The following is a 19,175-nucleotide window of genomic DNA, read 5'->3' on the forward strand; positions in this document are numbered from 1 at the left end:
AATAGGCAGGAAGAAATGCAAACCCGGAGTTAAGGGAGAGGAAATCAAACAGCAAGAGCATATGAAAGCAAGATCAAAACCCCACAGATTCATTCAGCAAATGCTATAGTAATAGCGGCTCCAAAATACAGAAATTGATTAGAGACAGAATAGAGCTCAGGGACAGATATGAATAAAATTGAAAAAGAACCAACCTCACCATTCAAGAATTTGTGGCTTAAACTCAATTTGCTTTAAAAAGGAGGAGTTAGGGGAGAAGTGTGTAAGTAAGTAAGCAAAATTTTAATGTTAGCCTGTAATAACAGCTTACTCCCTGACCAAGCTTTAAAAACAGTGCTGAAAAGTAATCAGGCAAGTTGAGCTTTTTTCTGTTTGTTTGGTTTGGTTTTACACAGTATGTAATAGTTAAATTTCCAAAAGGGAAGCTGTTAAGATGGAGGAAAAAAGGTGAAATGACTTCCGGTAGACTGAATGTATTAATGGCCCAACTCATGGCCTTCCTATGTATGCACACTTTGACTCATAACTTTACAATCCTCCACTCGGACTCTGAGTTTCACCACAAACTGCTTTGGCCAGTGGGGTGTTAGTAAATGTAACACACACAGAGAATTGAAAAGTGCACGTGTGTTGCCAACTACCATTTTACACAATTGGACTTGCCCATGCTTAGACCCCAGACACCACTATGAAAACATCCCTGAGCCAGCCTGCTGGAGGGATATGAGAGACGTGGGAAGAAGCATTGACTTTACCAAGAAAGGTCATCTTGGTCTGCCAGTTAACTCCTAATGCATGAGTAAGGCTTGCTAAAATAATCAGAATCTGCTTAGATAACCAGAACTCCCAGCCAACTGGTAGACTCATGAAAATCTTCAGTGATTATCCTTTAAGACACTATGTTTTGGAACTGTTTGTTACACAACAATAGCTAACTGATACAACTCGGATAATTCCTCCAAATAACAAAGGAGATTAAAAGAGGAGGCTGAAGGAGTCCCTTAAATTCAAATTCAAGGTCATAATTTTAAAATATTTTATCTAAAAGTCTAAAGCATTTAAAAAACAAATTCAGCAAAAGAATTCTGAATTTTCTGGTTAAATCTTTTTAAGTCATTTGAAAACAAGATTATGATAAAATACATTTAATGTAATTGCAATCCAAAGTTGAACCATCAGCATCCCCTTAAATTATAAAAATGGGGTGATTTTTTTACAAGTATAAATAACTTACACTGAGTAAGCTGTTTGGTTTTCTTTATGGCCTCCAAGAAAAACAAAATGGAGCCACGTACGTTCACTTCCTCCTTCAGTAATTCTACTCTAGCTTCAGCACAGAGGACTTCTCATTTCCATAGCACTAGAGTTGATTTTCATTAAAAGGAACTATTCCTTCCTTCATCTTTAAAAAAATTAACTACTTCTTGCATATATACCAGATTCATTTAAAGAACTATAGCTAAAAGAAACCAGCACCTATTTGCTTCTATTCATGCTTTTGTATTGGCATAAGCACTACCTATTTTCCCCTCCAAGGTTATCTTTTCTTTTTTCTTTGCATATTTCCCAGGAGCTCTGCACTAAAGCATAAACTTTCACATTAGAGAAGTGAATAATAAAGCAGACACCAGAGGAATACATATGCTGTTTGAAGAGGCTTTCTCACCCTGCCTCCTTCACGCTTGCAGACTCACACCCAGTGCAGCTGACAATTTTAGTTCATGCAGAATCCATTGTATATTCTGTTCCATAAACATATACATCTTTGTATGAGGAGAAAGCGAACCAAATTGAGAACATTAAAGACACAAGTAATAATATGCACTGTAGAGCCTTCTAGTATGCTGAGTCTCATTTGGTCTTCCTTGTGTGGCAAGCACAGCCTGGATTCCTACCTGTGTTTTACAGGCAAGGAAACTGAGGCTGGCGGTGGCAATGTAACTTGATGTTTCTCCTTCATAAAGTGACTGAGTCAGGATTCAAACCCAAGTTCAAGATCCTTTTCTGTACACTATGCTCCTGAATCTTACAGTGTTGGGGAGAGGGAAGTTTTCATGTAAGAGAAAAGGACAACAGACATATTTACATTTACCTTGAATAATTGCACGAGAAAAGGAGCTACCAACTGGTAATATCTCTAGAACAACATCCTACTGCACACAACAGAAAGCTACATAATTTTGCATCGTGTTTTATACTGATCACAGTAGAGCAACAAATACTACAATGAAGATTCCCAAACAACTTGGCTTGACAATCACAGCTTCACCACCTCTTAATATTCACAATGTGCTACTGTGGGCTGTTTGTTCTTTATCCAACATAGCCTACTGCAATAAATTCTTGTTTATCCAAAATACATTTAAGGGATGTGGTGCTGCAAACAACTGAACAGGCAGGTTAGTGGAGACTACTAAAAATATAGTAACATCTCATTTATTTCTGTCTCTGTCCAATTTTAAAGCTCTAGAACAGGGTCTGGTAAACTTTTGTAGAAGGTCAGATACTAAATACTTTAGGCTATACAGACCATACGGTCTCTGCGGGAACCACTCAATTCTGCCCTTACAGTGTGTGAAAGCAGCAGTAGATGACATGTAAACAAATGAGCATGGCTGTGTTCCAATAAAACTTTATTTACAAAAAACAGATTTGGCCTACAGGAAGCAGTAGTTTGCCAACCCTTGCTCTAAAACATAACCCTCACCCAGAAGGAAAAAATGCAGTCATGTCTTATTTACTCTCAGGGGAGAACTGACACCCTGAGTGACACCTATTCTCTCATTTTATACATAGTTTTTAGAAAGTAGGCTATTTTCTTGCTTACAGCCTATAGCAAAATAGGAGCAGGAATTTTAAAGTAAGGGTGCTAGTATAGTCCAGTAGATTGAAGTCCAAACCCTTAGAACATCGCCAGAGGGTTGATGCAGAAAGCAGTCTGGGCCAGTTAGTGTACGGGCAAACACTCTCCCTAAATTCCTTCATGTCCTCTTAATCATCTCAGCATTACCTCAGTCAGTATCACCAAAGGAAGATTCCATTTAATCTCTCTAAAGCAGAAGAAACAGAGACACAGGGATCCATTTAGATGAAAACTGGCTACATCTAGAAGTTTTGAAACTGACAGAATAAACTTCAGCTATCTACAGCATGTATTTTGCGAAATAATCAGTTCCCCAAATAATAATAAGATGACAAACATTTATAAAGCACTATGAGACACGCATCATTCCAAGCAATCTTGGAATTAATATACATAAAATGCAAAGTATTTTATGTATATCAATTGACTTAATCTCTACAATAGCCTAACCAGATAGGTACTATTGTTATCCCATTTTCCAGATAATTAAATGGAGGTACATGGAGATTAATTAATTTGTCCAGAGTAACTCAAGTACTAAGTGGCAGAGCTGGGATATGAACCCAGGCAGTCTGGCTCCAGAGACCACAGAGTTATGGGTTGATGCAAAAGTAATTGCAGTTCTTGCCATTTTAATGACAAAAACTGCAATTCCTTTTGCACCAACCTTTAGCACCAATAATTACTACACTATACTGAGGCATTACTTTATACCCATATATGGACTGCCTTAGTTCAAAGACTAAAAATATAATAAATATACATAAAATCTCTATTAAATAGAACATAATCTTCAGAATCTTAAAACTGAGACATGTCAGTGTTTTCGATGCCTCAGGGTGAAGTATGCAAGTGCCTATTATTATTGTTCAGTTTCAACAAAATAAAAAGATTGCTCAGATATTAGATTGAGGATATTTTGCTCTTTTGGTGTTGCATTTAAAATTGTTTTTGGAATGAGCCAGGGAAATAAACAACAAGTAAATGGAGTTATGGGAAAATTCTTTTTAGGCATTCCTAGTCTAATCAGATAAATATGAGAATGTGATATGAGTTAGTGCTTCTATTTTTTAGGTCAGGATATGAAGATTAAAACAGTTTCTATTTGTTGTCTTTATTTCTTAAATAGCTTGATTGTAAATTTGATTTATAGGAGGAAAATAATTTAGTTGTTAAAATAGCTGAGGTTATGATCGGCTTAACACCCAACAAAAATATTTGAACCTAATATATCCAAGGTAAAGGACCAAAATTGGTTTGACAGGCTCTTGCTTTTTATTGAAACCTGATGTTTTATTAAAAGAAAATGAACAGATATGGAGAGATTTTTTAAATAGGATAATCCGAAAAAACATTGTTTACTGAGTAGGTAACTGTGGTTTTTTTTATTTGTGATATAAATACTTTTGTTGATCCCTAGAAGTTCACAGTGGAGAAAAACCTTCTAGCTTCTAAAAAATAGAGAAGCTACAAACCAAGCTTATGCTAGTTGCACCATTTGCTCAACTCAATGCAAGAAAAATTTCTCCAAAACCTACTTGTACACTTACTTTACAGCAGTTTTCCCCGATAAGAAGTTAGCATTTACTGCAAGGAACTATGGGGAATGAATGAATTTTGATTAGCCATTTCATCTTCCTTGACAATTTTTCATTTTCTCCCCACCTTTTCATAAAACTATGAAGCAAGGGATTCAAACACCTGACATAGAAGAGGATAGGTGAGGGAAAGAGAGAAAAATAGCCCAGGACTACTTTTTCATTATAAAACATAAGTATTAAATCATAGCAATCTCTATAATCACAATGTTCAGTGATATCTTAATAGCCTTGGAAATTTTTTAACATATGGATCAAGAATTTAAAAGTAAAATCATTATCCTAATTTCTTCCATATGGTAAATATTATAATTTTTTTTTATTGGTTACAAGGCATAGATTCTACATAGACATACTGAAGAACAGGAAGGAAAGAAAAGAGAAAAGAAAAAAAGGTATGGCAGAAATAGCTTAGTTGATCATTGTTGTGGACTGAATGTTTATGTCACCCCAAAATTCTTATGCTGGGATCTAATTTCCAATGTGTTGGTGCTTGGAGATGGTGTCTTTGGAAGATAATTAGGTCATGAGAGTGGAGCCATCAGGAATGGGGTTCGTGCCTTTACAAGATGAGGCCAGAGAGCTAGATCACTCTCTTTCTACCATGTGAAGATACTAGAAGTCAGTCACCTGCAACCCAAAAGACAGCCCTCACCAGAATCTGACCAGGCTGGCACACTAATCTCAGAATTCCAGCCTCCAGAGCTGTAAAAATAAATAAATAAATTTCTGTTGTTTACAAGCCACCCAGTCGATGATACTTTGTTACAGCAGCCTGAACTAAGACAATCACCAAACCAACTTTTTATTCTTCCCAGACACAAATAGGACTATAGCCCCAGCTTCCCTTTCACTACATGGGGCTGTGTGACCAAGCTCTGGCCAATAGAAGGTGAGCAGACTTCTATGAGTTTTCTCCTTTGCCAAAGCACAGGCACCAGGAAGCTGGTTGTGACAACAAGGTGATAAGAGTGGAGTCACAAGAATACTGCTTGAATGAATGAGAAGAATCTGCCCATCAAGAATACTCACTTTAGGCTTTGACTGAGTGAGAAATAAACTTCTCAGGTAAGTCAACAAGATTTCAGATTTTATATGTTATAGCAGCTAACATTACCAAAACTAACATGTAGAAGCTAATAAGGATACCTAAAGCTCTGGAAATGTATTTCCCGGAATGGTGCAACTTTATTCCTTTCTTGTTGATTTTGGATTTTATAGCATAATTGTATATCCTAGATGTTATTACCATATCTTCTATTAAATATCGTGTTTGTAGATAATTGTCCTAGCTGCAAAATATATAGATGCTTATAAATTTTGTTTTAGCCATTTTAAGTAGCAATATATATTGTCAGTACATCCTAAACTGAACGGGCAGAGATCTGGATTCTAGTTCCAGGTACTCTAAGTTCCTGTCTCAGTTCTACTGTATATGAAACTTAAACCTGTTAACATCTTGGTTCCACCATTTATTTGTCAAATATGGGGACTGAACTAAATAAGGTTGGGGACTTTAAAAAGTAAAATTTTATAAGAAAATTTTTATGTTTCATTTTGGGGGTAGGTGGGGGAAAGGGTCTCACTCTGTTGCCTGCCCAGGCTGGAATGCAGTGATACAATCACAGCTCACTGCAGCATGGACCTGACAGGCTTAAGCGATCCTCCCACCTCAGTATCCCAAGTAGCTGGGACAACAGACGTGAGCCACCACGCCCAGCCAAGAAGATTAATATATTTCTACCCAGCACTTTTTGTATATAGCACAGATTGGTCATTCCTTCATTATTAACATAGTAAATATTTTAAGGAGAAAAGTAGCAACCTCATAAATAACCCTTCTTCTTTGGGAAATATCCTACAAGTTCTGCAAACATGAAATAAATATCTACTAGGTTATAAGTTCCTCAAAGAAACTATGTCTTGTTCATCTTTGTGTTTCTAGCACCTAACTGCTGATTTTTGCTGAATAAAGAAAGTCTTATTGAGAGGTTTTAAAAAATAACATTATTTCACTATAGCTTTAAATTACTGAAGAAGTGTTCTTACCCAATCACCAAAGGCACAAAAAAGTCAGGTCAACAGTCCTAGATCCAGTTTTCAAATACTACTACAAATGAAATTGTTTCATTCCTAGGAAGTTCCCTCATGAATTTCTGGGTGAGCTGTGTGAGATAAAAGTGGGAGAGAATCCATTCCATTTTAATATGTTTTACTTATTGTGATTCCTCTATGATTTCATCTATTTTTTTTAAAGGGTTCAACAGGTGAAATGGGTAACTGCTTTAACCTAACCAATATTGCTGTTAGGAAATCATCAAACTATAACAGCAGTGAGCTCAAACCACTGAAATGTAGGATGCAGCTATGGACATTATTCCAAAAAGCATAATGATTTTCTGAAGCAGAACCACCTAAAAATTTGGGATTCAAAGCTGCTAATTGATCTTTCAAATCATTCAGAAAGTCATTTTGATCATTCATTGTATCCCTGAGATGAAAAGACCTACTAGGAATAAGCATCGCCTTAAAACCTACAAGATTATTTCCTTAGCAAAATTTAATAATGAGAGTCAAGACAGGAATTAAAAAAAATCCAAGAACATCTGTCAGTCTAAATTTCCTAACCCACTTTTTCCGGTGAGGAAAATATGTCCTCCAAAACTTCGTCATTGGCAGCTCTAAATGTAGGCTGTGAAGGAATGCTTATCTAACTATTGGCTTAGTGCTATATCTAAGTGGAAAGAAAATTATGGTACAAGCCTAACCAACAAGAACATTCATCCTGTTTGAGGGAAGCAGACATAGCTTAGAAAGTTAGTCAATCTAATCAATAAGAAATATATCTGATACTTTCCATTTTAAAAATTAAAAATTTGAAAAAGTATTTTTATTAATATACTGATAATTGTTGTAATATGTAACATTTATATGGCTATGACACATGAAAGTTTACTAAATATGTTTTCACATACAATGCCACCTTCATTTATCACAGTAAACCTATTGGTATTTTTAATACTCAAGTAATAGATGGATCAGCATTGAAGCTCCAATAGGATCTTCAATGGGAGCTTAAACAAATGTAAGCTCCAAAAGCCTTCGTAACATTAGGATCAAACAGTGAAGATTTTCTTTGCTTCAAAAGTTTTGTCCATTACTGGGAATATGCTTTTAGAAGTAAAGGGTCCTAACCCTAGCATGATAAGCTACAATCATAATAATAGAGTACATGTATAGTACATTACAAATTACATATTACAATGTTCTTTTAACAAGCACTTTCTCATTGTGATGTGGGTATTCACCAATCCAGTAAAATATCAGAACATATATCATTATTTTCATTTTACAGACATAGACACTGAGGCTTAGAAAACGTTTCATGGCCTGAGTGTGGTCCCATTGACTCCAAGATTAATTCACCAAAATGTTCTGCTTCTTGAAATCAGAAATCAGAGGAGCACAGTTATAGTTAAGTTGGAATCATTGATTGTCTTGAAATTAAATGAAAGCTCCTCCTCCACCAGTGTCTAGCTCCACAAAAGGAGGGACTTAAACAAATGTAAGGCATTTAACTCCTTGATGGTGTGCTTTTTCTGTGGGAAGGAGGACATTTGTTTCATTCCTTTTGTTCTGTTTTTTTTTTTTTTAAAATATGCTCAAGGTAGACAGCAACTCTTTTGAAAACACAAAGTAAAAATGATTAAATTCTTGGGCAAGCTGAAGAAATCAAATTAGTCCTATATATAACACAGGAAAAACGTTGGAGGGAAGAGTAAGTTTTTCCAAAAACAAAATTAACTCAAAAAAAAAAAAAAAACCCCATTGGAAAATGTAATTCAATCAAGAAATAATATTTTTTTCAATTTGGATTTATGTCTTTGCTTCAGTAGGTAGTGTTAATAGTCTCCAAATGCCAGTGTGTATTCATGAACACTTAGCAAGTTCATGATGTGATACATTCCTTTTTGGAAACATCTTTTGTCAAATCCATCTGTCTATGGCAGATATGCATAGTTTTACAGAACCTTATCTGCAAAAGAACTTCCACAGTTAGACAAAAATGGCTTTAGAAAATTGAGAGGAGTGGATAGAAGAAAGATCAACTATTGCTGTTTGGGAGATTTTTTTTGCTTTCCCCACCATGCCTTGCCCCCAGCCCACTGTCCACTGGGCACCTGGCACCTCTAGACTCCTTTTCTTAAAGCTCTATTCTTTCACAAATAACAGATATGACTCTGGCATCTCAGGAAGAACTGAAGAGATGGAGGTCCCAGAGGAAAGAACGGATGCAAGACATAAATACTCCTAGTATACACCCACCAGAATTTCCCTGAGCCATGGTTTTAAACATCCTCTGAATTATATAGGTAGCTGATTAATGTTTGATAATTAAGCATTTTTATGTGATTCATCTCAATAAGCACCCAAGCAAGGTAACATACATAATGAAGGTATGAAAAGGTAGAAGGAGATATGAATACTACACCAAGTGGGCCACATGGACCCAAGGAAAAACAGGAGCTGAGTTGAAGTCAGGAGCTGATTCAGATAGAGCAGCTTCAACTCTACTACTTCTTACTCTTAGATGGGCTCCAAACCACCTTGAGGGATGGGATTATATTTCTTTTATAGATGCACTCCTTTCTCCCACTAATACAGTTAGGAATGTATAGCTAAGAATGAACCAACCATTACTATTCATGTCTATGGCTACAGAAACTCAATAAACTCGCTATTCTGGGTCAATAAATGAACTCATTATACTGTTTTTTCACGAAATAAATGTGTTTCTAAAGGAATGTATTAAAATTACATTTTAAAAAATCTATCTGTTTTGCATATATTTGGTTGATACAGAAAAGGAATCTATGTTGCCTACTTTTCTTTCTTTCTATAAACTTCATTCATTGGTGTGATCTGAAAGGGGGTAATATTTTAGAAAGCAAAAATAATTTTAACAACAAAACTTTGCATTTCCAGTGTGATTGAAACACAAAATTATGCAAAACACAACTAATATATCTCTCCTACTGGTTAAATCATGCCAGTTGTTTAACCAGGTGCAATCAAAAATAAACTACTAATGTTATTTTTATAGGAATTGGCTAGTAATTACCAACTATAACTATTAAAAGCTTATATTTGCCACAGGAGCCTGTGATTTTAAAAACTGTTCAAATGATTTATGCTTGAGAGTTATACATAACATAAATATATACATTTGTATCTACAGGTTTAAAGAGGAAAAATAAGACAAAAAGCAACTTGAAAAGCAACCCAATTTTTTTAATGACCTAGCTTTGTGCTGTATTGAGAAAAAGTATAACAATTATTTGGGAGGAAGAAAAATATTTCTAAGCTCTAATTTCATAGGCAAAAGCCCTATTATTTTTTGTGATAGGCTAGGAGAAATCAATAATGACTTAAAAGCAAAAAGTAAACTGCTCACCTTTACCAGTCTATACTCAGTATTAATTCTATCCTGCGGTGTATGCTATAGAAGGTAATGAAATGCTGATGTTTTCTAGTTTTTCACTTCAGTCTGCTCCAGTTTTATCCTAAACCTTGTCAGCAACAGAAGTTACCCCCAGCAACCATACAAACCTAACAACGGCTTCCCTGGGTTAATTTGATCTGCTCCAATCACAAATTCCAATCCACATACTTTCTTCTGTTATGGTTGTGTCTGTATGTGTTTAATGTACTTTTATAAGGCTTTTTACAACAAGCTCATGGTGTTTCATTCAGCCCTCTACCACATAAACAGAACCACTGAAGAGCATGTTTGTTCATATAAAATGTTTCAGTTATTCATAGTGTGTGTCTTCAGCTGGCTGCAGATTACAGTGAACGAAAGCATTGCTGCCATCATTCTACATTTCTCCTTTGCCTGTGCTCTATCTGCTGTGCACCCGTGTCCCCAAAGCATTTATTATAATATTTGATGCTCGCTCTCAGTTTTGGACTGAGATGGTGGGGGTGGGAAACCTTAAAACTTGCCTGACTCAAGTGCTCTGTAAGCCACTGCTTTGATCCCAGCATCCTGCTTTAACCTACTCCTGTTGGACCTCTGCCACTTTACTGACCCCATAAAACAAACAGAGCTAGCAAATGCATCAAACAGCCTCCTTCAAAATGCAGCTTGACTAATTCATGGCACAAAGCTGGAATAACCCTGCCAGGTCTTAGAAGCTTTAAGATTCATCGTTTTGAACTTGATACACATAGTACAGCGCCTTAAAAACGAATCATCTGCTAGTTCACTATTTTCTACTTACAATCACTCCCTCCCAGGGCATGTAATTAATTTACTGAGCTTAAAAAAAAAAAAAAATCAGGATTACTCACACAGTCTTGAAGATACAATGTCAGCTATTTAGGACAGAAACATCCAAGGCCGTGTCAGAACTCAATTACGACTACATATGCATTAAGGCAGGAACTGGCAGGCCTCTGGGTACGCCAACTATAGGACTCGTGCTTCTCGTACGCTGGGCTATAATCTATGAAACTGAGCTCCAGAGCCAGCCAATCACTTAGCTCCTCATAACAAGTCTAACTGGCTCTGGAAAGCTGAAAGGGCTGCACTGGAACAATACAGAAGAGATATTCTACACATTAATCTACTTATCTGGAATCACTTTGACTCTAAAGGCCAGAGAAAAATCACAGCTTCCTTGTTGGAGGGGAAAAGGACAGGTGATCTGGGGAAAACGCAGCTACACCTGGAGCAAGGTCTCTTCCCGGCTTTGCAATCCCAACTGTGCCCGCGCTTCAGGACCCGAGTCGTCCCAGAAACCAAAGGGCAGGCACGGCAGCAAACGCCTGAGGTAATTTTCATCTTTCTTTTTATTTTTAGTAGAATAATGCTGACTGAAAGTGATAAGCATAAAGTCGCTGAGGCAACTAGATATGCTTCGATTTTATTTTATCTTTTCCTATTCTAATCGTGTGCAGGATCGTGTGCAGGATCAAGTCTGAGAAGGGGGAGAATTAATGTACCTGAAATAAACTTGAAACTAAAACGATCATTTGTGGAGGAAAATAGAGGATTTTCCAGAACAGTTTCAGAGCTACCTTCTCAGATGAGCAGGCTTTTCACCCACCCACAGAAACAAGAGTCAACGGGGCTGAGACGTGAAAGGGATGGGTTTCAGGAGCACAATGAAAAGTTTTTCATATCTTAAAGAAAATAATCTATGTTCAGAGAGAAAATTGAGAAGATAAGTTACTGCCCCGTTCCTTTGACCTTTGACACTTAGACCACATAAGAATGTTCCATGGTAGAAGGGTTGGAACAGAGAATCTTAAGAATTCTAAGAGAGAATCAATACTGCTCCCCTGCCCCAGGTTTTTCTTGTTTTCTTTACAATAGTATCCTTATTTCCCATTACATTTTAGTGTTAGTTACACCAATTACTTGTTACACTATACTTCTACATTTGCAGTTATTAATGTATCTGTAGAAAACATTTTAAAGTCAAAATTATTATAGAGGCAACTAAAATGAGAAAGCAAAAAATATATGAAACTGACATACACATAACCCCAACACCACACCCCTTAGATACTTAATGTACTTAACACAATAACAAATCCTTCCAAATCCTCAGCAAATTGTCTGTTTCTTTAACACATTTTGTAGCAAGTGTAACATTAGCAACAAGAAAAACTTTGGCAATAAACTTGTACATAACTAAATCAGTCCTTATGCTTTCATAGTGACAATAGAATGTACATATTTTATTTGTTTTGTTGGACTTATAAGCTCCTAAGGCAAGAAGCTGAGAAGAAAATTGTGCTTTGTTTAGTGGTGAAACATAAACAGTAACAGAAGAGACATTTATGCACTTTTTGTTGGCTATAGATAGTTGACTGAATTCAACTTGAGATTTGACACCAGAAAGAAAAACATGGCAATAGACAGAAAACAGAAAAAGTAATCCATTGGCAGTTTCCCCCCAGGGATTGTTCTTTGAATTGTCCAATCTGTGACTAGCCAGGGAAGAATATTTCTGCTCTGTTTAAATAGTTTTTATTTAATTAAACCTTTGTTTATTTGACAGTGCTGCTGCCTTTGGTGACTATGTGAGAATGGAAACTTCTAAGGAAGCCATTAGAATTGTTAGAATTGTTACCCCCTTTACTTGGAGATAACATAGATTATCCAGGCTGAGATGGAAAACAAGCCCTTTATTGAATTTTCAACACAGACTCCCTGCTTCTCATCTCCTTAATAAAATTTCATTAAAATCCCCTGGAATTCCCATGTTCAAATCTCCGTTTGTTGACAGACAAGGCCAAGAATACTCTAAACTGAGGCATGCAAGTCATTTCATTTGTATTCTTGTCCAAAAATTCCCATAGGAAGACTTCACCTCCTACAATTCTGAAGAAAACTCTTACTGTCCAAGACAATCACCAGCAACCATCCACAGTCATCTGAGTGGAAGCTTTCACAGCTTTCGTACATTCTCTGTGTCAAATTACAACTGAGTTACAGACTGTCCCCTGGCTCCCTGACCCTTACAAACACTAAAAGTTTTGTTTGACTCAACTTCAAGCTGCTCATCTGTTAGTAAGTAATGTTCACTCCAGAACACATTCATGACGAGAGCTTTCTAAAAGACCAGCACTGCCTTCCCCTCCTATAATCCTAATAATCATGATAACCTGAAACGTGTTACTGGGACTCGATATTTTTCTGGGGATTGAAAATATTTAGTCCTTGGAGCTGTCATATATCAGGGGCAACCTCACACTGAAACAAAGGAAGTGATGTCCCATTATTATCCACCCTGAGCCACCATAATATGCTGTTTACATTTATTTTCTTCAGACTGTGCAAAACAAAGCAATGGAAGAGGAAACTAAAAAATATACATACTAGTACCATTATCCTCTTTTGCCTAAAATTACTAATGCACCATGTCAGAGTCTGCTTCCTTCAGACATCATTCTCAATTCATCAGGAATTGTATTAGCAGGTTCTGGCTAGAGAGACTATCTCCTGTCATCACGATCAATTAATGTTTTCTGGTTAATCAGAAAACATCAGGCCCTATCTAAGAAGCTCATGGTATACAAGGGTCACCCAAATAGCTAAGTGCAGTCCTGGCTCATAATTCCTTCATCTCAACCCTGCAAACAAGAATTAAGATGATCCCAATAAAAGAAAAATTGCTCAGGAAAGTGAACCTTTTTCTGAACCAAGCACTGTCAGCAAATCTCAGGTATTAGAGCAACTATGGTTGACGGAAAAGTGTCTCAAAATCTGGGCCAAGAATGATTTCTAGGTCCATAAGCTAATTTGTCTGGCCTTGCCGTTTATGTAAGCCAAAGAAAGTCACTCATGAGTAAACTATAGAAAACGTTCAGACCCATCCTGTTAGCATGTGAAATCAACTAAGACTGGCAGGGCATTAACTCCATTCCAGGTGACATGGATAAATAGCCCCATTATTTTCACAGGACCAGCCTCTACCTCAGGAAACCCTAGACCTCAGAACCAGTTTCCTGGTAGGGATCTGCTGACAGTTTCAATGCGGACAGGGAGCCTTATAGTGTAAACCGAAAGAAAAATAGTTGCTTTTTAAAATGTCAGCAAGAAGGCCTGCCTAACCTTAACAAAGCAAAAAAAAAAAAAAAAAAAATGCTTTAATTCAAATTAAAAATCATGATACTAGAGATGGGAGTCTGTAGTCACTATAAGGACAAAGTTCACGTTCTTGGTTCAGGTAACAAAACACTTTATCTGGACAAATGGACCTCAAATTAAAATTTGCTCTTGGCCCATGGGGGAAATTTTTTGTTGTATTTTGTTGTTGTTGTTGTTGTTGTTGTTATTGTTTAAATCAGTCTCTCCTAAGGCCATGAATAGGAACCCATACTAATAATGCATGTGACAAAATTCTGAAATATATTACACTTAAAATTAGCATAAACCATCAACCTTTAGTACTCATATATTGTAGTCAAAACTCTTCTAGGTAATGAGACCCGAACAGAAGGATTCATTTATCTGTGGTCTTGCTCTTTGTCTAAGTTTCTCAAAAACATTAGGACAATGACATATACAAAAACTGGCAATTACATTTAATAAGAAAAATGTGGGGAGTGCATTGTTAATATTTGATGCTAAAACCATGTCTTTGCTTTAAACATGTAAAGCAGTATAACATGGTGGTTGGTAGAAACTCTGGAGTCGGCCACCTGGGTTCAAATCCCAGCTCTGACTCTTAATTGTTGGACCTTGAGTAAGCTACTTTACAGCATTATGCCTCAGTTTCCTCCTATATGAAAGGGTGCCACACACAGTAACTACCTCCTAGGCTGGTGTGAAGTTGAAATGGGCAAATACATGCTTAGAATTGAGCCTATTATATGGTGACTGCTCATTAAAAGAAAACTGTCAGCTAGAAATGGTGGCTCGCCCCTTTAATAATCCTAGCCCTTTAGAAGGCCAAGGCAGGACGATCACTTGAATCCAGGAGTTTGAGACCACCCTGGGCAACATAGCAAGACCCCTATCTCTGCAAAAAAGAGAAATAAATAAATAAATAGCTGGGCAAGGTAGCATACACCTGTAATCCCAGCAACTTGGGAGGCCAAGTTGGGAGGATCACTTAAGTCCAGGAGTTGGAGGCTACAGTGAGCTATGGTTGTGCTATTGCACTCCAGCCTTAGTGACAGAGTGAGATCTTGTCTCAAAGAAAAAAATTAAAAAACATAAATAAAAATAAAATAAAGTTGTCATTTGTATTAGGATTAAGCTCACTGCAATAAACATATACAATACTGAAAATGGAGGTGAATTCCATGGAATACTATGCAGCCATAAAAAAGGATGAGTTGATGTCTTTTGCAGGGAGATGGATGAAACTGGAAACCATCATTCTCAGCAAACTATCACAAGGACAGAAAACCAGACACTGCACGTTCTCACTCATGGGTGGAAATTGAACAATGAGAACACTTGGACATAGGGTGGGGAACAGCACACATGAGGGCCTGTCAGTGGGTAGGGAGCTGAGGGAGGGATAGCATTATGAGAAATACCTAATGTAAAAGATGAGTTGATGGGTGTAGCAAACCAACATGGCACATGTATGCCTATGTAACAAGCCTGCATGTTATGTACATGTACCCTAGTACTGAAAGTATAAAAAAAAATATTTAAAAAAAAAGAAGAGAAGAAAAAGAAAATTAAGGTGAATTAATGAACTACCAGATGTGGTGAAATGTGTCTACTAACATCACATATTGCATTTCAACTGATATTTGTAAGTAAGATTTTTCCTTAAGGCCTCTAAGATAACAGCACAGTGAAGTGTGTCGGTCACTATTAATTATCAGTTTTTTGCCTGGTTCTCATTTGACACTTTTAACTCTGCCCTGCATTTTACTGTGTCATGCAAGGACACTAACCCAGAATGTGACACAGAAGGGGTAACTGTAGTAGACATGATTCATATGATAGTTTGTACAAAGTTTAGACCATTTAAAGATTCCTGCATGAGGGGGAAAAAATGGAAGTCATTAAGCTTCAGTCATGGTAACCAAACCAAAAATGATTTGAAGGAGGAGAAAAAAGATGGTTACCTATCATGAACAGCTATGCTGATTATCCAAACTACATGAACCATGTGTGGAATTCATGCTGAATTCTCAGCTTAAATATGAGCTAATGTTGAAGCTAATTATATTTTCTCCTCCCATTGATGAGAAATTTCTCAGAGCAAGAGAATATCAACCGAGACTTAGACGTGCTCACTAAGAAGCAGTAGAAGAAAGAACAGAGCCTGCTTGGTGTTCATTCATTCACTCACTACTCATGAGTGATCTTCGTCCTCATCTTCCTCCACTGTCCACTGTCACATAAATACCCACCCGCCACGCCTACCTGCTTCCTATTCCTGAGAGTCCAGGCTCACACACAGAGTCATGTTTCTGCAAATGCAGCCCCTCTAACTGAACACCCTTCCCCAGCACCCACCATGACGACCAAGAAAAATGAATTCCTTCACTGGAAACCCCTTCCTAGCCACTCCCTCCCCATGAAAGGTGGTTACTCCCTGCTGAGTAAATTAATGAACCAGTACCATTTACCACATAAATTAGCACTAGAGGACAAATAAACATTGGAAAAATTGAGGGATGTTTTCAGTTTAATAAAAAAATGATGTAAAATTGAAACATAAAGTAATTTCTGCAAGATTAAAATTCCAATAAAATCAAATGTGAGGCTTATTGGATCCACAAACAAACTCTTGACTAAACTTAGGCATCATCTCTGGTCCTTCTCAACAAATGGATAAAGAAATACAGGAGATCCCAACATAGTCTCTGGAAATGATTATATATTTGAAAGCTTTGCATGGGGCCTGGCAAGGAGTTGAATGAGATAAGCTAAGTCTCACTTATTCTAATGATCCTGCTCCTGGCAAAAGAATGCACTGGGGGCGGGGGGTATCTCATATTCAGAGGTGGGTAATTACCTCCTCTTCCCCCTCTGCTGGTGCAGCTACAGAATCCGACATCAAGATTTCCTCCCAGAGCCACTTGTGCCACTGAGCCTCACCACCTGCAGGACTGCTGCAGTCCAGTCCTGTGACTGAGGGGGCAGTTATTCAGCACTGGACATTCACTGAGAAGAAAATGATGGAAGAGGCTGGAGAATTTCAGGAAAACAATGTATTCTGGAGGACAGCCTTCGGAACTGTGACACAGGTCCAGTTTGTCTTTAGAGCCTTTCCTCCTCACTTCTGACCCCAGAATAGTCTCCCTGGGCTCCCCTGCTTCTTCTTTGTGGCCCACAAAGGGGCCTATCCTCCCTCCCATCAACTAAATCTTTGTGTGTCATCCCCAGAGCAGCAGATTAAACCAGTCCGTGAAAATATAAGTAAATGTTCCTGCTATCTTCCAAGTGGCATGTCATTTCAATAGGGACTTTCTAGAACTAAAGCTGAGAACCAGAGAAATAACCACCAGTGAACATTTCAGGCCTCATGAAGCACGACAGCAAAGACAGAAGGCAGGCAGGTCTTTCTGGGCCCCAGGGAATCACACCTGCATATCAGCTACCTTCCCCTCTCAGAAGTGGGCCAGCCCTATTTGCAAAGCCCTGGGCCAAGGAAAAGGCCAAGCTCTCCCTTCTCCATGCAGGGTAACCATCACGATTATACAACCTGTACAACACCTGTAAGTCCCACTTCCATGGCCCCTGTGTCTTCCTCTCTACCTCTAGAGCACAGGCCACCACTAAGCAAGGAAAGAGTTCTCACTTCTTTAACCCTCCCACAATGGAGATAAATGTCACACATAGTGCCTCAAAAACAATTTGGCCATAGAGATACATTTGTACTCACCAGCAACTAAAAGAGACATGAGTTGCTCTATATCTTACAGTCCATGGTACTTTGTCTAACTTTTGTCATAAGAATTTACACACAGAAATCAGAGGAGTGGAAAGAAAGCAGATTACATTGAGTCACACTTGCACTAGGAAATAACACAGTGGCTCTCCAACGTCACGTGCATAAGGATGACCCACGGCACCTGCTAAAATGGTAGATCCCTTGCTCCCACTACAGGATGCTGATGCCATGGATCTAGAGTAGAATCTAGGAATCTGCCTTTTCATTGCCCACACCCACCACCACTCATCAATGTTTGTAAAGCCAGTGATCTATGGACCACTCCTTGAGAAACATTGAAACAGTGCATGCAGACTACTTAACAGAAAACCTGGTACAAGTTTTCAATGCTTACTAGCTAGCATTATTACCAGTCAGAATCAATCCCAGTTTCAGAGATTCTACTTAGACTTGATCTTTTGCTAAGTGAAAATTGCACATGGGTGCAGAAGTATGTTAGCAAGCCAGGAGTTGTTTTAGTGCAGGAAGAGAAATAAGAAGAGGGATACAGTATGTGTCCTTCTAATAATCCTTTAACCATTAATGAAATCTCTTGAGCCCTAATTATCCCCTATTCCACAGTTTTCAGCAGCTCTGAAAAGATTACACAGGGGTATCTGAAACAATTATCTATGGACCAGAAATTCCCAATGTAAAAAACACTCAAAATATTGCCATTTTTATTTTTCTGCCTCAGATATGGAAAGCAAAACAGGGCTATTTGTTTTGTAGAGCAAAGCAGGCCCCAAGTGAACAGCGAGTTGCAGAATGGCTGAGTCCACCAACTTTGGCACAATATCGGAGAAGTGAATCCCAAACCTGACTGGCTATTGTGCTCCTGTGAGTCTTGGCTATTTCCTTTTGCTGCCAATGTGGGCCCTCTGCAGATGGTTGCAGCTGAGTATGTCTACTTATCTCTTGGACTCACTCCTCACCATAAATGGGATGGCCTTTCAGGAAATCTTCTGTTTGCTTTGCATGCTCCTGAGTATAGGACAAAGCGCTGTTGTGTAAGAACGTAAATAACAAAAGCTTTGTTCTTCCAAACCGAGAGTGAAACTGTAGATCTATCCAAAATCACTTGGTCTTAAACTGCCTAAGGATGACAGGAATGAAATATTATTTTAGCCTGACCATCAGCATCCATCTCTCAATCTCCTCTCTTGGCTTCAGAAAACAATGACTCAATATGGCCTTTTTCTGACACACTGCAGCCTTAGGAAAATACTGCTCCACATATTTGGAACTAGATACTGCTCCACATATTTGGAACGTAGCTTTCTCTCTTTGAAT

At 37.8% G+C, this 19,175-nt stretch overlaps 1 protein-coding gene, 1 long non-coding RNA gene and 1 pseudogene across 5 annotated transcripts in view; 1 reads left to right on the plus strand and 2 right to left on the minus strand.

The window, feature by feature from the left end:
* The window catches only part of PDE4D (phosphodiesterase 4D), a 1,626,844-nt gene that overhangs the window by 1,583,049 nt on the left and 24,620 nt on the right, over positions 1–19,175 (minus strand). For 2 of the 4 annotated variants that reach the window (XM_033179629.1, XM_033179637.1), the window contains exon 1: positions 10,816–10,939. The exons of the other annotated variants lie outside the window; for them this stretch is intronic. The gene's annotated coding sequence lies outside the window, so the exon portion shown is untranslated. Of the gene's footprint in view, positions 1–10,815; positions 10,940–19,175 lie in introns of those variants that run through there. 4 annotated transcript variants of the gene reach the window in all.
* LOC117065160 overlaps positions 1–19,175 on the minus strand; it is a 69,433-nt pseudogene that overhangs the window by 25,658 nt on the left and 24,600 nt on the right.
* Positions 8,263–12,736, plus strand: LOC117065163. Its single transcript, XR_004429846.1, has 2 exons — positions 8,263–11,297; positions 12,534–12,736. It is a non-coding gene; the product is annotated as an uncharacterized LOC117065163 (long non-coding RNA).

Source organism: Trachypithecus francoisi, unplaced genomic scaffold, assembly GCF_009764315.1.
Source record: "Trachypithecus francoisi isolate TF-2019V2 unplaced genomic scaffold, Tfra_2.0 Lachesis_group2, whole genome shotgun sequence".
NCBI lineage: Eukaryota > Metazoa > Chordata > Mammalia > Primates > Cercopithecidae > Trachypithecus > Trachypithecus francoisi.